Consider the following 25,946-nt stretch of genomic DNA (forward strand, 5'->3'; position numbering starts at 1 on the left):
ATCTGTATAAATATATATTTATATTATAATATATTAAAATCCTAACAGAAATTGAAAAAGACAATAAACCGTAACGAAAAGAAGACATTTTATCAAAAATAATTTACGTCCCCATAGAATATGAATGACTTATTATTTCATTATTAAATTAAAATATGCTGGGTATAATTGTTCAGGGAATTAGTATGATGTTCGTTAATATTATGCAGGTGACTGCAGATAAGTTATTTTGTTTGTAATTTTACATTATTTAATATTAAACTATTCGACTAAAAAGAAATAAAGTGAGTTAATAAAATAATCATCAAAGTCAAATTTTGTCAAATATCTTAAAATATTTATTGATCTGAAAGTTAAACAATTTGTTGAGTTCATTGCTACCAAATTTAAATAAATGAATAGTAAATTAATAACTAGAATAGTCTGTTGTTGAAAATGTAATTTTTTTAAATAATAATAATAAAAATGTTTTATTGACATAAGCAATGAACACAGGTTATAGTTAATAGTTGGTATAACTATAGACACAAAATTCTTGTTGAAAATATAACATTATAATGATTTATTTCTGATCATAGAATAGGGTTTAATTAAGTATTGACATTATTTAGAGGTAACATAAAAGGTGTTCATGATAATGAATTTCTAACAAAACATATAACACAGAAACTGTAAAAATTAAAAAAATATTTATATTTTATAAACTTTATTTTATGGACACCTTTATAAAAAACGCTTTTTAAGTTTTATGTAATTAAGTATATAAATTTCCCTACATTTCCTTTAAGTGAATTATTATGCTCGATCTTTTTTTCCTCAATGATTGATGATTACTTACCATCATGTATTGTTTTGAATTGTTAAATAATCGATAGCTGTTCCAAAATGACCTAAAGCTGTTTAATTGAAATATTGTGTTTTGAGTTTTTTTTTTTATCTAGTGGAAGTATATTGAGCGATTACTGTTAATTATTATAAGTTATAATAAACACAATATTATATAATTTTAAAAACAATGTTGAGTTTATATACATATCATTTAATATTTATTAAGAAAAATGTTGGCTATAGTTCAAATATTATCAAATTGTACTTCTATAAACATTAATGCATTTATGATTTCGTAGTTTACAAGTATGTATTTTGGTATTCTATAATGTATATATATACATTTATGAAATTATGTTATTATTGTCATTTCTTGAAGATGATTAGAGACTGTGATAATTTAATGTTTTTTTTTTCGAAAAATGGTCAAAATTAGTTCACTTATTTTATTTATAAATACTTACTATTTTTTTTTTTTTTTTGTAGTTTTTTCCATCATTAAATAGCTAAACCAAATATTTCATTTTAAACTTGTTTGGAGAAAGAGACGTTGGAATGGATAAAAAATAAAATAAAAATGTTATGGTATTGAATTGAATCTTTAAATCATATTTTTTTGAAATGAAACCTATCTAGACAAAAAAGAGTTGACGTTTAAAAACTATTTTTTGGTTTACTTACTTGTGGACTTTGTACTAAATTGTTTACACAGAAATGTGTAGTATATTAGTATACACATTTTTGTTTATTTGTATTAGTTAATTTATTTATAATTAGTTAGATGTCGAGCGGAGTGAGGAGTACATTACATTTAACATGATTGTTTTTAAAATAATATTATGTCTCATATTCTCATTATAACCTCTCAAGCATTAAAGAATTTTTTTTTTTTTGTTATTCGTAATTTTATATAAGCCTACAATAAGAGAAAATTGTATAATATGTGGAGGGAGATTCACACACTTTTTAATATGTAATGTAAAACCTCTGAAAAAAAACGCTCCAGTTAACGAAATATTTTTGTGATTAGAATAATATCAATGCTAGAGAAGGTAAATATTTTTTTAAAACTAAGTCATGCAAATAGAGTGAATTTTCTAAATCTGAGTATTTTTTTAAAAATTTCTGATTATTTTTAATAAATAAAATATTGAATTTTTTATCAAAATTTATTTGAAATTGTTATTATTAATTTTTTTAATTTAAAACGGAGCAATTATAAAACCATATAATCCAATGTTTTTTCTGTAATCACCTTTTGCGGCAGAAAAAATGTTTTGTTCTTCAACTTTGGGGGCAGTTTTTGGTAACAAATTGGATCTATTGATACTTTGGTACGAAACTATTTAAAAAAAATGTAATATTTTTATTTTGTTTAATCAAAAACGGTTAATCGTAAAAACTAGAATTTTGAACTTAGAAAAGTGTTTAAAATATTATCATCTTATATCTATAATATATGTTGTACTTTCAAAATATTTTGACGCTTTTTGAGTTATTTATAGACAATTGAAGTTTTTTTTTTTATAAATGTCAATAAAAAATGTATGAATGGGTAAAAATGCTTAAAAATTTAATATATGATCATTACTTACACTGTAACTAAAAAATATACAAAGACAATTTTTTTCATATTTATTTCTAATTTAAATTTAGAAAAATTATCATATTTTAACGATTAATAATGATGTCAATAATTTCGTTATAATACAAGCTCATTATTCGTTGGGATAATTGCCATGTATGTTATGAATTGTATTATACTCAATATAATTTTCAAAATAATGTGTAGATTAATTTTATTAATTAATTTTGTTATAATATTGAACCTATTCACATTGTTTTACAGTATTTACAGTAAGGTATTATTATTACATAAGTTAATATAGTTAATATTCATACTATAATTATTAATATATCTATTATTGTAATAGGTAATTTAAATAATTTAATAAATTTATTTTTTTTGGTAAACAATCAATTTATTTACTGTAATACAAAAGTAAAACGATTGACTTAAATAGCTATATAAAAAATATCATGAAATATATTTAGTGTTATAGATTGATGACCATTATTGTTCAGAATTGTTTTTTGTATACAGTGATATATCATCAGATTCAACATATTTTAACACACACATTACAGTGAACTACTCAACACCTAATGTACAGCAGAGAGATACTCACTTGCGTACCTTTTTTTATATTTAATATTGCACTATAATTAGTACATAATAGTATATATTGATTGTTAAACAAAGTTGTGACTGTTTTTTTAAATTTAATTTTTAACGCTTGTATGTTGTATAATGTGTATAATATAATATGTGCATAATACCTTTCATACTTATTATCTATATAATATCTAATTGTGTTGGAAAATAAGCTGGTTAAAATATCAAAAATCATCAAAGTTATTATAACATAAATAAGTTTTCAAAGGCTTTAGAGTGAAAAATCAACGTTTTGACCCTAATTTTTGTGTCTATAACTCGATCCGTAAATCGTGGCAAAGAATAGAATAAAGTTGTTTTCTTAAATAGAAAGTAAAAAAAAAAATATTTTTGTTTATAAAGTAAGCGTGGAATGAATTATACATTTTAAGTATATTTTACAGAATTAATCTTTTTAGAACAATCTTATTATAAAATAATAAGTTTTACTCGTATTTTAAACTTACAAATAATTGTAATTATAGTGTCAATAAATTTAAAATTCTTATATCTGTGTATATTTGAACTCTTTTTTTTAAATTTTAGATTAGGATACTATTAAATTTATTTACATTTGTAATGAATAACAATTATTTACACTTATGAAATTTCATGATGATTCTCAATAGTGAATACTAAATACTAAATTGATCAATTAACAAATTAAAATTACATACACATTTAGCCAATTATAAAACTTAATTATTATTAGGATCATCTATTGAGACCTTTAATGTTAATATCGTTGTTTATACATATTTTATTATGAAACAAATGATGAAATTTGTTTTTAAAATTTCTCAAAATGTTATTTATAATTATTAAAATAACATATTAATTGTTTTGTTGATTGAATGATCATTATCATCTTATATCGTGAGTGCAATAACAATATGACTTTGAAGTCAAATAAAATTTAAACATTATTTATTTAATTTGCTATATTCATCATAATTTATGGTTCATACTTAATATACATCACAATACATCTATATAAGAAGTGTTTATTATGATTAAATATACCTACTTTATGTGTATTAATATATAACGATATTTATAGATATTAAGAATTTTTTAACGAAAAATAAATAAAGAAATTAAAAATAAATTAACTATAATCTACATATATATAACACATAAAAAATAAATATTACGTTTCTGTAAAATATAAAAATTTTTTTGAAAATTAATTTTCAATTATTTGGGTTTTATATTTTTATTTTTAAAATAATATTTTATAATTTGAACAACTAAATTGACTTTATTTTGGACGTAGGTATAAATTGTATTACTTAATAAAATGCTATTTGAAAATAATTTTATCAACTATAGAAATTAAAGCAAAAAAATAATTTTATTTTTGTTCAATTTTAGTTTTAAATTTTTTATTTAATTAATTCACTACATAATTTTTACAGAACACTTTTGTGCATTTCGTTTACATTGATTAAGGCTTTTGAATATATTTGGATTTCTATTTAAAAACAAAACAAAAAAAAAAAATGTAAATGCGATTATTTTTTATCTGATTACAATAAATTTTTGTTGACGGGGTCAATACTCTAAAGTATCTTAAACATAAAATTACTTTAGGTACACTTAAATAATTAAAAAAAAATTGTTTTTTTTTTTATTTTGATGTTGTTTTTTTATGACGTTCTGAATTGTTAATTGAATTCAAAAGAGATTAATTAAGATTAGGTAATAAATGAAAATGTATAATTTAAATCAGAGTTTCAACGTCATAAAATTAAATTGTATAGATTTATAGAAAAACCAATGTTATTTTTTTTATAATTGTAAGATCTGACATTTTTATAAAAATAATTTTTATTTTAAATTATTAGATATATAAACTTTATTTTTAATAATAAAAAATTACAACTTGATATTATATAACATATAATTAAAGCTCTTGTCCTCTTTTAAGTTTTTTTGTTTTTTTTTTATAGGAGTAAGTTTCGATATATTTACAGTGATCACCTTTATCCAAAAATATGCGATAAAAAAAATTAATAATAAATATGTATTTGTAAGCTGACATAGTAAACTGTGGTAAGTCAGTTTCAAAATATGTTCGAATGTGTAAAGTCTATAAGCTGGATGTAGGTATAGCCTCTTTCACGCACGTTGATATTATTGCCATTTTAACGTTTTATTATCATTTATACTTACTTTATATCTACAGTGTTTTTTTTTTTAAATTTATGAAAAACAATAATATTATTCATCGATTTGACACTAATATGTATACGTTTTATATAATTAATGTATAAGCACATAACTCACATAATTTATCTAAAAAGATTCGTTGTAAAAATAGAATAAAAATTTATATTATGACGTATAGAGGACTAGAAAAATACATTGCTTTACGTTGAATAAATTAAACTTTTCACAGTTTATTTTTATTTAACGACTATGGCATTTATTTTTCGAAAAGATACCCGTACGTGCGTAAACAATGTTAAACTTATGCTCAACATAAATAGTATGCGTAAAATAACAGCAAATAAACAGGCCAAATAAGAAAACGAACAATGTCTTACTTTTATTTTTTTATATGATTTATGTACACAAGAAATGTCTCGGTCATTTAAAAAGGTTCGTGAAAGATAAAGTCCAGTTAATATTTAATTTTCATTTATTGATACGAGACATTTTTTTATCTCAATAATATGACATCAGTTATGTTATAAATTCAGTTATATCGTGGATTTAAAATCGTGCTTTCGTCGTACCTATTTAAGATAAATTGATATTTCGATATAAAATATTTGTATTAATAATTGATTTATTATTTTACCGTTTATTTATGATCCCATTTCTTTAATAATATATATGTGGATATGCAAATATTATTGAAAACTGCCGTATATTCATTATTATGATTGTCGGGCATACCTACCATATATATATATATATTATATATATATAGTATTACGAGTATTAGCAAACGAGAATAGCTTAATATAGTGTATAAGCATACTATTAAAAATAAATATTTTGATAAAATCTTTAATATTAGGATAATATATTTACTGTTAATGTCAATTGCGTTGATGTAAGACATTTATATAGAATAATGAGTAGTTATTCGTAGACTGTAGATTAGGTGTCTAGTTTTCTTTATTAGTGTTTATTATAAAGTATGGTGCAAAATTGCGAAATAAATTAAAATATCGTATTTCGGAAGTATTATATGGGTAAACACTGATATTGTAATATCCGCCGAATAAGACAAAAATTTTGGCTTCATCTATTTCGTTGCTCGTCGAAAATTGTTATCGGAAATGAGACGCGTAAGTATTCTTATTTTATTATAAAATTTGAAACGACACTGTATGCGGGTACAGAATTTCAAGTCTCATAATCAGCTTGACGAAAACAATAAGAGCATTGGATCTGTACTTTTAGTATTGTATAGTGATAAATGAAAATATTTAAATACTTTTAAGTACTATAATAATGTATTAATCTTTTTATTGTGAATAATATTTACTTAAACGAAAATTAAAATACTATATAAAATGTATGTAAAATATGAAAATGTTAAAAATAATTAGTCCAGGGATTTATAAAGTAAAAACACACTATTTTGTAAAAAAATTGAAAAATTTATATTTGCATTTATGGTTGAATATTTTTTAAAAAATATCGTTAACAAGTTTGTGTACTTTATAATATAATTATTACTATATAATATTATGATATATCGAAATTGGAATTGGGAACTTGCGTCATGTTAATTTCATCGGTCGCTTCTTCAGCCTTATACACCCGGCTTGTCATCAAATAAATCCGTAGTTTATCTTAAGATATAATAATACTATACACTTTGAAATAATTTTCGACAGAAATCCACTTTAGTGTGGATTGTATTGTAGTCGCGATAACGACGGTCGTTGTTATTATAATATTATCGCGTTGGTTCGCGATTATTATTAAATTGTTATAATAATAATAATAGTAATGTAGCTAAGGAGTATATGGTTGTCGGTACCGCGAAAACCTATAAGCTACGGCAGTAATAATAATGATAATATAAAATATATTATTATGGTAATACTTTGAGGAAAAATAATTTTAAAAGAATTTTCGGCTGTTAACAAGTTTTTTGTGTTTTAGTCTCGTCAACAAATTTACAGCAACAATGCGCGGTCATATTATCACGGGTGCGGAAGAAGGAACAATGATGTCGGCGGCACGATGATGGCGATGAGGATGGAGGCAAAATGCGCCTATCCAGTGCTCGTGCTTAGACGCGCATATTACACACACTCACATATATAAAATGTACATTATATAATATATATATATATGAATAATACACTAACACGAGCTTGTAGTACCGCGTGTACTGTGTGCGGAAGAAAAGGAGTTTGGTTGTCACCACGGGGTTTGTTCTTTTGTTATTCCTGTTAAAAGTGATCTCTCCCTCTCCCTCACTGTTTACTAGGTTCTAGTGCATTATTATTATTATTGTATATTATAATATAATTTATATACACACACATATTCTACAGAGTGATTCATGGACACCACTATCATATCTTTTAATAATGCATTTTATTCAAATACTAATTTTTGAAATTTTTAAATATACTCATCCCTTTACTGTTAATGGTATATATATATTATATATATATATATATATATAATATGGCACGTGTCATATATAGGAGGTGAATGAACAGAACTATTTTTTTTTTTTTAAATTAAATTTATTACTATTTTCTTTGATATTATATAACATTTAGACAGCGACGATACCAAATTCTTTTTTTTAAATGATGATCACACTTTTTGTATAATTTTCTAGTCAGGCGACTTTTGTAGTTTTATATATGTATAGTAATTGTCTAAATTGAAACTTGATTTATATTTTATAGTGAATTGTAAGTTATTTAATTTCGTGCAGTGTGCACTGGATATAATTGGTTCATGATACTTTTATAGGTTATGATATAATATGTATAAAATGTCATAGTATAATAAATACTAGATGCAATATCACATTTATTTTATATTTTTGTAAAAACATTTTTAAGGAAAATTATTATTCTTAATTTAATATATTATATAATAATTACCAAACTACTTATTAACATGTACCACTACAATCAACAAAGCACACCTTAAATGGTATTTAAAATCTAAAAAGATGGAAATATTATGGTCCTTAAGTATACTTAAAAATTTCACAAATTAAAATTTGAATAAATTCATTATTAAAATAAAATATGGGGGTGATTATGTTTGGTGAATCACTTTGTATATATATATTATATAATGTGCTCGAAATTCCGCCGAATAGGAGGAAGAGTTCATGGAGGAGAAGGTCTTTCTTTCCTTCTTCCTCTATTATATAATATAATATACCAAGAGTGTATATAATGTATATTTTGTATTATATATACGCACTACGCAGTAAACCAATAGGTTGAATAAGCGAGGTGATTTTTTTTTTTCTAACGGAAGATAATCATTATCTCTGTTCTTTTTTTTCGTAAAATTTTGTATTTTTGTATTTTAATTTAAAGTATTTTTTTTCTATGAATAAGATAAACTATAAATTATTTATTATATATAATGTACACAAAAAATAATTAGTATTTTTTTCTTAATAGCTACTCATATTTTCAACTTGATTAATTATTATCTGTAACAGAATAATATCAAGAACATTTCGATTTATGAATAATAGGTATTGAGTTAATACTTTATATTATCGATAAAAGTATTCTACATTTTGCTTTTCGCAAGAGGAATGAAATGGTAAAGATTATATAGCGATTTTAACATTTATTTTTGTGTAGTAATTTAAGAAAGGTTTGAGACATAACATAATGCGATGTAGTAGTAGATGCCTATAGGAATTGTAGCTAAGAATAGTTATTTCAACAATCCTTACCTAACAATCAAACGATTTTCTAAAACTAAAAAAAAAAAAATACTGAAAATAAGTGTATTAGTTTAGGATAAAAATCACCTTATCATCATTATTAATATACAATATGTCCATACGTGTGTGTGTATCGTATGCTCGTTATCCGTAATATTCGACTTTGGTTATACGCACATGGCACATGCGACGTTAGGGAAATTGTGTGTAAACGTTTCAGTGCATACATAGCAATAATATATACACGTACCATTATGCACTATTAGCAATAAACGCCACTATCATAATGCTTAACGAAGGAATATAATTTTTTTTAAGGCCCATGACTTTTGATTTGGTTATATTTATGTACATAATAAATTGTTCGTATTTTTAATTGAGACAATGAGATCACTGACATTTACTGTAAACGAAATGAGTATATTATAAAGATATTTTATATTCCTAAACGTTTCCCCGCTTCTTATTCGGAATAATAATAATAAAAATAAAAATAACCTTATACCAGCTTATACGAAACATTCGTGCGACAAATAATCGAAAAATGAAGACAAAATGTTTGAAAATAGATACTTTTCGTGTAGTGGTGCACGCATGCATGCACTACTACGTTATTATTATAGTCACAATCGCTTGGATCGCGTTCGTAAGTACTTATACGATGCACGTTGTTTTATAAAAATAGTTATTACTTATTGTTTAAAAAAGCAAAAAGTAATGTGATCCGTTATCGATGTTTATTGTTTTATACTGAAATAGAATATTGTGAACTGCGTAAAGCATTTTTTTCGTGTATATAAAATCAAAATCAAATAATCGATATTATTATTTCACCAATATATTATAGATTAGACGAACTACAGCGCAACGATGTCAACGACAAACACTGCGTTGATTTAAAGCAATTTTGTAATGGCTAGACGTCGAGATGGCAACAGTATTTGTTTTATATAATTGGAATCGTAAAAAGTTATTCCTATAAAACATTGTGTAGAAGTGTTCATATTATTGTATACGCATACCCTCGTGACAATAAATGGCTTACGCCAATTGCGTGGTCGCATTATTGACGATGTTATATTAATTAAAACTGTGTGTTAATGATTAATCTGTATTGTTTTTCGGATGAAAAATTGTCGTTAATATAAATATAAAAAAATCAATATAATAGACCGATTTATGGAAAACGATACAAATATTCATCTGTACAGAATATTATCTCACTCACAGTGATATTGGAAAAAATAATTTCTTAGTTTCTAATACTGATATTTGGTCACATGGAATGAGTTTGATGACGGCTTTCAAACCGTCACTCAGTTACTCTCTCCGAGTCCTAAACGCGCACACCGCGTCAAACTGTGGTGTAGAATTTGCAGTGTAGAACACAATATAATATTGTAGTGCTATTATTGATAATAATATTGTTATTAATTATATTAGATTCATTGGCCGGCGCAGTATATAGACAATTTCGGTACATCGGTGTGTGATTGGTCTAATCATGACGTCTCTTATTGAATGGATAATGATCCATTATACATTCCTTTTTTTTTCTACTCATAGCTTGATCACAAAAATCATTAACATTTTTCAATATTTATTTACTCTATTTTATAATATTTTTTATATTATAAATAATGTAAAATATGTGTCATATCTATGTTTGTATTGCTATTGTATGATGTAGACGATATAGTATTATAAATTGTGATTCGTTAATTTGTATTTAGTTAAACGTAGAAAGCTTCAATTATAATAAAAACCTTATTGATTGGTTTTATATTCTCATTAAATGGTCCAAGGTTATTGTAATATCTCTAATAAGTAATAACTAATAACCATTGTCAATGAACTGTAGTGACGTTTAAGTTTCAAATATTATACTTGACCGTAAACGTTTTGCTGTCAAACATTATGGAAACTATCGTTATCGTGTATTATAATTAATTTGTTCCATGTTTATATATTGGGGAATCAATTATTTCACAAACTTTCGAATTAGTTCTAGTTTTTAATTTCACTATAAATTAAGAGGAAAACTTATAACATATATATATTAATATTTTAGTAGACTATAAATGTAATTAATTTATACATTTAAGTACATAACATTAGTTTTATTAATGTTTTATATATTTTAGAAAAATAACTTCACTTCTTATCCTTTATAGTGTGTGTTATAGAAATTTCATATTACATCATAAAATAATAATAAAAAACGTTTCTAAAATAAATATTGACTCACCGAAATTGCTTTTGTCGGCTTGTTCTGAAAAAAAAAAACAAGATATACTTTATTAATGCACCCTCAAAGTCCAACTGATCAAACTCACAAAATCCCATATAATTATGTTTTTATTATTATTTTTTACTTTTGGTCCAATAACAAAGAAATTATTAGTTTTCGCCTATATTGTGATAGTATATTTGCTCAGAGATACGCACATTGTACTTTCTTTTATTTTATATTTAGAAAAACATAAGTACCATAAATATAAAACTAGCTTTTTAATCCTTCCAAAATGAAAATATTATAAATCCAATCATTATTAGTTTTTTTTAACTTTCATAAAAACAGAGTTATATATAATATTTAGTCTAATTATAATCGTAGTGAACTAGATATTTTATTGTATATATATATATACTATGGAAACAATATATCAACAAGTAACTTACATATGATCACTTCGCTTGAAAAACGTTATTTTTAAAATTCTAATACATTTGTAAGTATATACTATAGGTATACCTATATCGCAGGTGTTTCATGATTACTAGCCTGTTTGTATATAAAACTATAATACGATAATTATTATAAATTTAATTATTGGAAAATCACATTTTAATTGACCTTACTAAATAGTTGTCTCGTAATTTATATATTTTTAAAGTCACATATCATAATGGTAAAATATTATAATATATTTATATAGCTCTAGACATATTTTATGATAAAATATTATCACTTATAATAAATTTAGTTTGACATTTGAAATCAATATGTAGTTTCATAGTTATATATTTTGCTATTTTTAAGGGAAATTGAAAATTGTTTATAGGAATCTATTTTTTAATATAGTTTATACGTTTAAGAAATTATTCTACACAAGTTCGTAAATCAGTTGTACGTTTGAAAGTCTAATTTCAAATTATGTTTATTTGATGTATTCAAAGTGTAGCAGTGAAACGAAACGCTTTACAGCTAACTGGAAAATCGAAAAAGTATCCACGATCAAATTTATACAAAATTCATTATCTCAGTGTAAAATTGAAATACAGTATTCCGGTATTATGCTGTACTTTGATCCTTTTCTCACTAAATGAAAGTACACCATGTCTACCTATGAATAATGCACGTTGCAGCAGTATTTTCTGTCTAAAAAAGAGCTGAGGGATTTAATTCAATTGATTTGTTCGAAGTATCATACATTTATTTATATGTCAAATAGAATTGACAAATTATGTTATTAGGTATAATGTGACTTAATGCATAATTCAAATTTAAATAATTCCATTAATTAAAGAACTGTAATATTAGTTTTCCGTATTTAAAAATAAATAATAATACAAATAATATTTACAATACTATAAATTAATTTTTGAAAAAGCTGTTATATAATGTTAGCTATGTTAAAATATAGTAATATATCTTACCACCGATTTATCATTTATTTTAAATTTTCAACATGTTTGTAAAATCATTTCAATATGTACTCAATCGTAGGTCACTGTATATTTAACTTCTATATAGATATTTTATAATTCAGTAACTCCAACTGAAATGGATACAAACCTTTAATATGGTAGTTGAATGGTTAAAATATCAGACTAAGTTGAACGATCAAAGTTTTAAAATGTTACAAACCAACTATGTGATATTTTAACTACATACTTAATTGTTAAAATACAACAAAACATGGTTTTGTTGAATTTAGTTTTTATAATGAAAAGTAAAATATAGTTATAATAATATGTTTCAACATATTATAATAATCAAGTGATTGACTAGTTACTAAATGAAACTACTAACTCCGTCACTAAATATTAAAAAAAAATATTTCTTTAATGTAATTTTTACTATGACAATAGTTTACTTCTGCCGTGTATGTTCGTTAATCAATTTTTATGCGAGGTTAAACAATTTAGCATTCGTGTTTAATGAACATTTCCATTTAAATTCAAAAACCCGTTACAAAATTTAAAAAGTAAAACCTATAATACCCGTACCAAAAATGTTATATTATTTACTCACACATTATTTATTATTTATTTCAAACATATCGTCGTATTGTTGAACAGAAAGCTATTTTCTACAAAGCTATTATTTTACGAAAAGTATTATTTTTTTTTTCTTGTACATTGCATTACAACTCTTGAGTTTTATGTGAGCGACAAACGATTTATTGAAACCCACTGAAATCGGTTTTTGGAAAAAATCAATTACTTATGTTCGGAATCAAAATGTAAAAATATAAAATATTGTCACGCATAAAGAAAAACAATATTTGATATAAATAGGTATATGTTCCTTTAATTTATGTGAACATATTATTAGGTACGGCTTTGACTGTACATACGTGGAGAATATAATGCGAAGAGCCGTGTATTGGGCAGGTCGAGTTTCACAGTTAAACACGTTCAATATTTAATGTAATCACCATGAAAATGATATCTCTAGAGAATTACAGACGCGAAATTCTAAGTCCCGAGTGTCAAAATTGAAGCTAAGTGTGTGCGATTAATACCGACAGGCGACAGCAGGGAATGCATATTATATTATATGATAATACATTGTGTATTAGTGTTTGCGAAATTATATAACGAACGCGTATGTGCTGGGCTTTATTTGTGGATGGGTTAGTCAGGAACTGCACAATTTTCAATCTAAAATCAAACCAGAGTTTGCAGTTTTGTCGGAGCATTAGGGTAACCATAAAAGTGTTTAATTTAGTAGTGTAGAGTCCCGCAAAAAAACTCAGTAAGGTACATTTAGTATTAATTGTTTTCTTGACAGTACCATAATTAAATTAGAAAAAAGAACAACAACTATGCAACTGTTTGATATTGTGTTCAATGTTTGTTTTGTTTATTTTAAACAGAATTTGGGTCATTTGCATGATATCAGATTAGTTTATTTTCACTATTATTTACATTGTATTTTGTAAATTAATGGCTTAATGGCGAATACATATATTTATACAGTTTATCGATATCTCTCTGTATTAAAAATAAAATCGCAATTAAAAACGGTTGGATTTTGGTGCGTGTACTATGCAATAATAATTATTATTATTTAAAATTATTTGTTGTATAGACCTTCAACTACTACTACTATTATTATTACGACGACTAATACTACATAAACTGCTTGGCTCTTAAAAACCGTGTGTCACACTATTAAACTATAATTTTTACCATTTGGAATATTATTTTAAATATAATATGTAATGGTGTCTATAAACGTTCTGTGTAGCTCTCCTTGTTTACACAAGCCACATACAGTTGGAACTTAAATTAATTTCATGCATAACATCTATTGTAATCGACTCCGCTAATTTCTTAACTACTGTATGGTTGATGATAACATTGTGCTACATATACCTAAAATATATAGTCATATGGGATAATGTCTGGTAACCTAAGAAGCTAGGTGAAAAGTATCGTATTATTAGTTTTTAATAATTCTGTAATTAGAAAAAACGTGATTCCTTTTCTAAAATTCACATTATACTATTTATACTCAAATTATTCCATACAATCATTTTTCGTCGAAACAAGTGTATTGTAAGTAAAATATAGTTTGAAATAATGACAAAGAGTGATGTACTAGGTGTGAATCCTCACGAAAATTGTTGTCCTTCCCAGTCCAACCCTCTAGAAATATATCAACCGAGATCGATGGCGATGAAGGTGTGCCGACAAACAAATACCAGAGTACAACAGCTGACTGTATAGGTATATATATATATATATACATAATAACGATGAAAATAATATACTTACAACCGTATATTATATATATATAATATATATATATATTTAAACAGTAAATAGCACAACAGTACTTATATATCATACACACTCACATAGACCGTCAAACGTCAACGCGTTTATTGTCCACCAGCCGAGACCGTCCGGAGAGGACTTGACGTGTGATGAATGATATGCTATCGTGAAATAATAATATTAACAATTTATATAAAGGCTCGTTCGCGCAAACGTGTGGCGGCCGCGTCGGGGCCGGATATACAATATGAAGTTTAGTAATAAAGACTCCCCAAAGACGTGTCAGTCACGTCACGTCACGCCGTCGTGATATCTAATATCCCGCGGGACTGAAAGGAGCGGAAACGCGCCGTTACGAAAAAGTCGACAATGACGACGACGACGACGACGAAGCCGACAGACTGGGCCGGGCCGGGCAGTACGTTTCGGGGCGGCTGGACTGCGGAGGGGAAGTGCTGCGTGGGCTGTGTGGGTTTGATATTATTACGTAACGTGGCCCCGAAAAGAAAGTATAAGCCACGGTCCGCCGGTGGTGTAATAATATAATATTATGACTCGTGCACCGACGACGGTTTTTGGCGCGACGATAATAGAGACGTCGAGAATCTCCTACACGTCGGCCCCGCGGACTGACGGTTTTCGCTTCATTTAACCGTGTCGTCGTCGTTACAATTGCCCCCCCCCCCCCCGACTAACGCGCCCAAAAAGACAGTTTGCGATTTTAACGGACGACTCATTAAAGAGATTTCGCGACGACCGCGTCAACGGCATGCCGTACGACATAATATAATAATATTATAATACCGTACACGAATACCAGTACCGCGGCGAACGGAGCGAAACGAATATACCTAGGTATACGTATAAAAACGACTTGTGATGTCTGGTATTTGAGTTTCTGCGCATATCAGTTGGTCTAGTGTTTTGCTGTTTTTTTTTCAATATAGACTGAAACGTGAGTCGTTTCACAAATTGATTAAAGCTGATATGTGATGACAACAGATATATATTGTATTCAAGTGTAAAATATATGTATAGGCATGCGATTTTTCATACATTTTTTAGAATGCAATTTTCGTGTCGATGTTTTCTTTACTTTTTAAATAAGCGCTATGATTTGGTACTCCAACTACATATTATATCGTACAATTTGGCGTAGACTCGAGAACAGCAGACAACTTGTATATTATTATGATATATACAAATGTATTTTATATATACCCTATATATATCTGTACTTGATAGTATTCACATTCTCCTGGATTATTAACTACTTGTCAATTAAAAGATTCAAAATAGTTAAGAAAAATAAACGTATATTAAATTATTTAGATTTGTTTTATTCGGTCTCGTTTAATACGTCTATGTGCGTGAAAATGTATCTTTAATTATTTCATAATTATATTTTATAGATCCGGTTCGGTTTGTGTAGAAGACAAAAATATTGTGTGAAAATGGTTCGGTTATTACAATAATAGGTGCCTAAATTCTGTGTGATGATGCGTGAAACTCCAATAAAACGTATCAAAAATGTATTCATAGTTCACGAATAAGATAGGTAGTATTGTGGTTTGCAATTCTAAAATAATGAGGTTTTAGAGTAAGTTTTTGACATACACGGTTACCAAAATGCATGCAAGGAACGGTCTTTATTCGCGGTTATGGATATCTAATCAGCAAATTTACAGGCCAGACAACGGACCTGCAGTCTGACATCAGTTGACTGACGGTCGTGTAAATAATAATTATGTACCTGCCACGGTTTGCGTGATAACGTTGAAGAAAACAGATAACTGCTGACGTTAGGTTTGACTTTCCAAAGTCATTTGCATAGTGTAGTTATACGTATTAGACGTATATACATCTCAGATATTATCATATTATATTACACGTGAGTGTGGCGCTAATACCTCCAACTAACGTGTGTTTGAGTGCGTGTTTAAATCTTCAGACTGTGCAAGTTATATATTCAAAATTAAAACTTTATTAAGTTTACATACAGACACAAACATGTATATAATTTTTAAATATAACATAATTTGAAAATGTTTGTAGAAAAATTCGTTAATTTAATTATTCTTAAACTGTTAAAAGAACAACTTATTTGGGATCTTGCAATATATTTTCAAGGTTTGATTGAGCATTAACATTTTTTTATTAATAAAACAATTACAAAATCAAAACTGATCCATAAATAGTCAAAAAAGAGCCATAATATTTAGAAATATTATCACGTCTAGAAAATTATATAATATATACTTGGAGAATATTTCAAGTATTTAGTCATTCATTTTTTAATTATAAATTATAATAAAATAACAAAAACGATTTTTTTAAACTGGATTTATGCAAATATATTCTTATTTTTATCATTTTTTTTTAGTTCTTCCTGATTAATATGAGAAATTCTTTAAAAAGATTCATTTTGCTACCAAAAAATATGCTAAATATTAATGATAAGTTTTTTTTTTAACAGATCATTGTAAAACTGATAAATTTATCATTATAGTCTGAGTTTAAAACCTAAATTTTCTCTATTGTTTTTTTTTGTTGTGTAAATATTATTTTTTAATGTGGATTTAATTTTTCAGGCGATAAAATCAATTTTTTTTCACTTGAAAACTTCTATTATTAAAAGATTATTATTATTTTTAAAAATATTTTTATATATAGATAGACAAACGACGCTGTTTAATACCTTACTTTATATAACGATCCACCAAGGCTTAGCTTAGTGAAATAATAATTTTGATTAATATAAGTGAAATAAATGTTAAATCTATTATGTCAGCACCTAACAGTATATATTATTATTTAAATGATTTTTGTGGAAAATTTCTGATTCCACGAACAAATATAATATGAAATTTAATTATCAGAATAAAGAATGATTATACCTGGCAATTATAATTGGTACAATTGTAAAAACCAGAAATTTACAAGGAACTGAAAAGAACAGGTCACCAGAAAATAGAAATAGGTATGTACCAGTATTTCTTTTTTTTTCATTCACGGTATTGGAATTCGCTTTTTACGTTCTGCTAACAACCAATTAAAAAAAAAAAAAAAAAACCATTCACAACGACGTTAGAATGTACTAAACATGCAACTGGCATAATATTATTCACTCTAGCTCCGATGTAAAATTTGAGAATATGTTAGTGTCGGGTCGTGTAAAACGCGTCAACGCCAAACGGGCGGGCGAAGACCATTATTACAATTTCAGATCAATTGTTTCAAAGGAAAAAAATCAACGTTTAAATTGGTTCGACAAGCGTTATAACATGATGTACGGAACGTGTTTGAGTGAATATTTTAAAAACGAGACCATCGACGTTAAGATATATATATTTAAATATGCATTTTTAAATACGAAATAAATAATAGGTAATAAGCAAATCATTGTGATATAGAAAATGAAAATGTTTCTTCGTTGTACACATAATACTGTTGTTATTATTTTATCAGCGAAAAATGAAAAAGTCGTTATACGATTAATTTTTCTTAAAAAAGACATCATATTTTTGTTATCTCATCGATGGTTATCTGCCGGACGAAATCTGCTGCAGACAGCCATTGATGCATACAATCGTCGTGAAGTGAAATACGTACCTTATGAAGTGATGACATACTGTGATAAAAAAAAAAAATGTTCATGGCACATCAATACCAAGCGAAAATATTTATGTCCACTAAAAATGTCCCCACTCAAAAAAATAATAATGAAAAAAAAATGAATAAAAAGAACGCAGTCGACTGGTACAACAAATTTCTAAATTATAATATTACGATGGTTGTAAAAAGTTATTTTATCATAGTTCGAAATTATAATCGTATTATCTTTGCAAACGAAAGCAATTTGTCAACAAGTACAAACTATTTGCCTTATTATATATTAATTAACGAAAAAATTGAGATCAAATTATTCTTAATATTCTTATAACCTTTCGCACAATTCATCTAAATGATTTTTACGTTTATGATATTCTAAATAGAATCCCGAACATGCTTTATTCACAAAAATATATTTTATTACAATTACAATCATAATATACCTACATTTTTTTGCATTTAAAATGTTGTTAATCTCGGATTAATTTTCATTTTATCTTTTTATAAGGACCTTACTAGTATTTACAGCTAGACCATATGGTTTTTTTTAATAAAATAGTTCTTGGTATATACTGATTTTAAAACATTATAAAAACGATTTTACTAAATCATTTTACTCAGTATTCTAGAATTAACGTAATATGCTACAATCGTTTGGATTCTAAATAAATATGAAATGACCCTTTGAATAGTATTCAAGTTTTAACATAAATCTAAGTGTATTGTTTATTAATTGCTTAAAGAATATACATTTTGTATTTACAATAAAATAAATATTAATTGTTATAAAATAATTATTATAAGCACTATTTATTAATAAATATTACATTTGGTATTTAAAAAATCTTTATCTTATTATTTTTTTCATTCGTGATTGTAAATTATTATGCTTATTAAATAACAAACGTACATACGTATTTTGAATTTATTCTCTATTATCTTGTATTTCAAAAGATTTAATAGTTTTCCTATGAAAAATAAATAACTATTATTAGGTAATTAAAAAAATGATTTTCTTGTGAATAAATAATGCATTTTGTATTTATTTTCTTAACTCCTTGAAATATATTAAACATACTTCTCAAAGTTCTTATATGTAATAAAGTTAATACATATATATTAATATTATACATAAAATTAATACATATACATTTTTTTATTTATCGGGTTATTATATTTGTAACTATTCAATATAAATAATTTCAAATTCAAATTTATTTTAGTCTTTAGGACCTATATTAAACTAACGTTTATCAACCTATTTTATAGGTATAGGTAATAATATAATATATACTTACACCTTTTTTTTTTAAATAAAATTATAAATTTAAATCAAGAAATTTGTCTATTAAAATATTATACATATATTTTACACAAGCATAAATGTTGTTTGTTATTATATTAATAACTCATATAGATTAAAAGTTAATATACATTAGCCAAAAACTTAAATGAAGTTATTTTTAAAAGTTATATAAATAATTTCGTCCAGACACAATTTGTAACTGCGTTTTATATTAAAATATGTATAGTTGATAATCATATGCTATTATTATTTGTAACAAAAATTGTTGTATTCACAATTTTTTTTTTACGAGCGTTAATTATTTGAAAACATTTGTTTTCTGATTATATTATTATTTCCAAGTAAAAAATTTATCGAATGTAATGATAGCTTAATAATATGTGATAAATTATACACCTGATACAAAAGTGGTTGCAACTACTTAAGCGAAGCAATATCAAATTAAATCAAAATAAATCCAATATATATTTTATATACTCGTATTATCTTATCGGAATGTTTTATTATTAAATAAATTTAATGTTTACACGAGTCTAATTCATTTATTTTAAAAGTACAAAAATGTTGAATAATTTTTTTCATGCAATTTTTATCATAAAGTATACATGGAATAAATTTGCATTTATATTCACTTCAAAACACAATAATAATAAGCAATTAAAAATAACGTTGATTTTAAAATGTCGGAATTAAAAATTATTTTTAAATTAACTCTTTAAAATGATTTTTTTTTTAATCAATAAGTTAAGATATTTTATTTGATTACCTACCTATTTAACTTGCACAATGCATGTGTGGATTTATTTTAACCCTAGAGCACACGCTTCACGGTAAAAAAGACCGGGCTTTTAGAATTATGTTCATTGCTCAAAAATACGAAATATTAATCTAACCCAACCTAGGTACCTTCTAATTAGGTGATAAACTAAAATTAGATACAACTCCCAATTGTATACAATTTGACGCCTGTACAATAGAAGGCTTCAAAGTTCATTATCTATTAAAAAAACTGTCTTAAAAACTGCATGCGTGGTATACTGTGATTTAACCGTATATATGTAATAACATTTATATGGAAGTTTACTTTGTTTATATTAAGTATCATAAAATCATTTGACAATTTTTATTGATTTAAGAGCTATAAAATAATGATTATTTCAATTTATCGAGTAAAAAATGATATATTTCAATACACGGTCAATAAGACCGTGTGCGCAGAATTTCGTGGATATTTTTAATGCGTGTAATTTAGGTTTAAAAACAAATATATTTTGTTAATTTTTCTACCACTCTGATGCATCATATGAGACAAATCAGCATCAACAATTTTATCTGAAGTTTTTTAAAGAAATTTAAAAAATAAATGATCTAAATGAGCAAATTTTTTTATTTATTTATTATTTTAATACATAGTCAGCAATGTTAGTTATGAGTGCTAATTCCTCGAAAACAATAATTTACATACTATAGTATCCACAGCATATTTTGCCGTACCCACTGCAAACTATAGTTGGTTGTATATTTTGTTTTGGATTTACTTTTTGGACATTTATTTCTCTACGCGGTTCAGGAAGATGATAATTTTATTTTGATAAACAAAGTATAAAATTATATAGTTATTAGAAAACTATTATGTTGGAATCTGTACTCAAGAGAACTAACAAATTGTATGGTGTGAAATGTTAAGTATTACGCCGAGTCATTAAAAATAATCAAGTTCCTATTGAACTGAACATAATATAAATAATGTATATCTACAATATACATTTATGAAGTAATATTAAATACTAGAGATACTTCTATGTACACAGTAGTACACGTTTATATATTATAATTATTTAAAAATAAGCATACCTATTACTATATTTTATTCTATATGAAATACTACGTATCGTTATTAATGACGAAAAATACCACCACTCGTCAGTGTCGTTCGGTTATTATATCAACCAAATACTGAAGTTGGTGCACAAAATGGGTTCAAATAACATTTTTTTAAAGAGCGTATCGCAACGAGCCACTTAACCATAAATGTATTATTGGTGGGTTTTCGCTGCACAGGATGCCGTATGTAAGACCTCATCACGTTTCCGTTTCGTATAAATGGTAAATGGCACGGGCATATTCTTTAGAGAAAACGTTCGATTTGAAACCTCCATCCGAGGAGACAGATGCATAATAATTCTAATACGCTTTAGAAACGTTCCCTAGTAAGACGTTCCATTTCGCATTTAAATTGCAACGTTTATGTCATTCATGAATATTATTATAATAATATACTCTATATATAATTTATTATATATATTATATATATATATATATATAGATGTATAGCGGAATTGTATAGTGTTCATCACATCAAAATGGTAATTGAAAACGGTCGACTCAATCGTTATTTCGATCTTGCCTATGAAACTTATCAAAATATAATAATAGTATGTAACAATATTTGAATACGGAAATATTGAAATAACCGTCAAAATATAGTAATAGGTACCTGTATTTCATTATATACCTGCATTATTGAATTGAATCAGTCGGGTCTTATCATGTTTATAATAATAAAACCGTTGTAAAACGTATTGAATTAATACGTGTATGACAATGTTTGATATCTGAAAAACAAAGTTAGGCAATACACTATTTTCGTTCAGGTAAGAAATCGTGAAATGTTGACAATGATTGAATACTTATTGTTCGAGTATAATAGGAGTGCCGAGTAATTGTACATATGTCATGGTTTTACGTCAGCATACTAATGAATATTATTAACTGAACCGTCAAAATAACTTTATCAAGATTAAAAAATTATTTTGATATCAATTATTCTACAGAAAACATATGGAAAATATGATAAGTAGTGTATAGAATATTTTTTAGATTCTGAATAGAGTGCTGAATGTGCTGGTTGTACAACGATGTCTGTGTGTTTAATCTTATATAAATAAATACATTTTTTTTTGTTTGTGTTCACTTTTTAGTGTACTAAAAATCTTTAAACTTTATGGTATTTTTAGAAGAAAATTGAATCTATTTCCTACTTTGGGGGATCAATAGTGAACAATTTCCAGGATGTTTAAAAAATTCGGAAAAAAATAATAAAATATTATTCGTGAAAATAAAATTTTTCTTTCACAAGTTTTCGACAAAATTAATTTTATTATTTTTATTTTAAAATATAGAAATTAATAATAATTGTAAATATCATATCATCATAAAATATTAATACTTACTGACATATTTTGGATGAATTTGAGAAATTTTGTATGGCATTAAATATATTTTTAAGTTAGTTATAATTTTAAACAAAATGATTATACTTTTATATTTATACATACACTATATTTAAAATTTCAACAATACAAGTTATGTAATTAAAATTATATAAACTCAATGTGATTTGATGTTAATAATAGACACATCTCATATTTGAATCTCTGTATGACGGCGATCAAATTAGGCAATATAATTGCAAGAATGTTCGCAATAATATATCAGTACTATTATAGTTTCATCTTTCAATTATATTGTCTGATCGAATACAATTTCATTGAATTATTATTAGTCTTGTATATAATATTAAATAGACTAATATAATAATACATTTTTTTAAATAACAATAATTAATTTATTTGATGATTAAATTTAAATCAAAAAAATATTTAATTTCAAATCTATGATTTAGAGATTATAATACAAAAGATATTATACTACTTATTTTTCAAATTATTGGTCATTAAAATATTTAGAATGATTTTACTATTTAAATGCAATTTAATTCTAATAACAATTATTTTATGAAAATTTTAAAATTACCAAATATAATATATTTCATCTAACTACGTTATCAACATAAAAATTATCGGGAACTTTTCGAGAAATGTGTTTGTGATATCTTCGTGAGAACTTTATAGTTAATTAAATAATCTTATTAGACTTATTTTGTAGGCAATAGATTAGAAAAATAAAATTATGATCCGAATATCACGTAATTTAGTTGTAATTTACTGAGATTTTTTCATGCTGTCCTAAAGACTTATAAACTGCAAAAATTAAAAATATAATTTAGCTTATTAAATATTAGGTTAAAATTGTTTTTTATTTTATATATTATACTAATTAATATTAATATTTATTTGAGTAGTATACAATTTATATTGACTTATTAATTATTCATAACAATCATAACCCTTATCCCATAATAATTGGATGAAATATTATAGTGTGATTTGTTAAAATGTATGATTCTAAAACTTAATTTATTATTCACTAATTATTTCAGGTGGCATTATTTAAATTGTCTAGAAATATAATATTTAATAACAAGTCAATTTCAAGTAATAGAACAACAAAAACATTAAAATAAATGTAAAACTTATCTTTAAAAAGTTTTTGTTAAAAAAATGTGTTCACTCTTCATAAACACAAAATGATCATTTTACAACATTAATGTATTTGTGTATATACGTACATGTAAAAAATCTCGTGAAATGTCCATAACGTAATAGTGTGTTCGCCAGTGCGTTTTCAGTACAACGGTAAATTGGAATAAAAAACACACAAACCGAATATTTGTGCCAAGGAGAGTGTATATTAAACGACAACCTATACTACGCCTAGATACGTATAGTTAAGTACTGAAAACTGTAGTACTTGCGAATGATGAACGAATAAAAATGATATGTATATATAGATATAATATAGGCGATTTTTATAAAACCAATAACTATTTTCTCGATAACTATTAACGATATTTAAAATATGATTTTATTTTACCTACCTAATTTGTAGACGAACTTTTTTTTTCATAATTTAGTAATAGTAATTCTTAAGTTAAATATGATTTTTGAGAATTTCGATTTATTAAAAAGAATACTTAATTATCTATTCGTTCAAAATTCAATTTGTGTTTATTGAAATATTCAAAAAATTCTGCTTAGGAGCGTGAAATTAATTATGTATGCTGTCTTTCAAAAAAGTAAAAACTTATAAAATGGCAACAAAAAAAAAAATAAAAAAAAATAAAACAAAATAGTAAAAATATTATTTCCCAATAGTGTTGTTTTACAATGACTCCTCCAGGCATATGACAATATTTCACACCGACATAATATTAGAATATATGTATCGCATATTTCAGACACGCCCTTTATACATAATATACACATAAAGCCGTCGATCCCACACAAAAATATATTCTCTATACTCTATAGTATCTATGCTTTATCGCGTTCGGAATTCAACGCGATGCGACGCACATTATAGTAGTCGTGTCACCGTCATCAGATGTCTTATATCATATAGGAGCACACCAAAGTCCACGGGTGCGAGTAATCCAATTTGTCGTCAGTGTTTCGCGTTGGTGTGAATATATATATATATATATATATATATATATATCAAATTTTATTCCCCGTCCACTAATGCCGAAAAAGTTCGACTTAATTCGATTATTCCACCAGAACGTGTACACTACTATAATACACGTCTCGGTGACGCGACCACCGCCTGCAGTACCTTCGTCAAGATATTATGACTGGTTGTGCGTGTGCGTAAACGTCAAATCTATATATATATATATATAACACGTAGAAACACGCGAATCAGCTATATATATATATATATGTGCGTGTGTGTGTATAATAGTCATATACGTTTATAAGTACGTAATGATTAGCCGTGAGCTATGAAAAAATGCGTCCTCTCTACTTTGAAATTCGTTTAATGAACGTTGTGGTTTATTTTTTTAAGTCACGCGCTACTATTATGTTATTATAAACTGTATAAGACTATACAAAGCGTGTAAAATACGTATAGACGTATAGGTACATTCCGTGCGCATAATGCAGAAAAAAAGCAAAAAATTAGATCCGACACTTACCTCAGACCTATATTATATTATTGCGAGGCATCGTCAGCAGTCTGGTTAAAGCTATTTCGATGATAAAAAATACGATATTTCATAAATTCTTGTTTTAGCCTGATTTATGCCGGTTGTATCTAACTGAAAATTCCCCTTTTTTTAATAATTTTATCAAAAAAAGATAAATAAACACTGAATTCTAAAT

The 25,946-nt window shown here is 25.6% G+C and overlaps 1 protein-coding gene across 6 annotated transcripts in view; it reads right to left on the reverse strand.

Moving 5' to 3' along the window:
- LOC132922309 (leucine-rich repeat-containing protein 24-like) overlaps nucleotides 1-25,946 on the reverse strand; it is a 153,868-nt gene that overhangs the window by 72,329 nt on the left and 55,593 nt on the right. For 4 of the 6 annotated variants that reach the window (XM_060985766.1, XM_060985764.1, XM_060985762.1 and 1 more), the window contains exon 3: nucleotides 11,197-11,220. The exons of the other annotated variants lie outside the window; for them this stretch is intronic. The gene's annotated coding sequence lies outside the window, so the exon portion shown is untranslated. The remainder of the gene's footprint in view (nucleotides 1-11,196; nucleotides 11,221-25,946) is intronic. 6 annotated transcript variants of the gene reach the window in all.

Source organism: Rhopalosiphum padi, chromosome 2 (assembly GCF_020882245.1).
Source record: "Rhopalosiphum padi isolate XX-2018 chromosome 2, ASM2088224v1, whole genome shotgun sequence".
Lineage (NCBI taxonomy): Eukaryota > Metazoa > Arthropoda > Insecta > Hemiptera > Aphididae > Rhopalosiphum > Rhopalosiphum padi.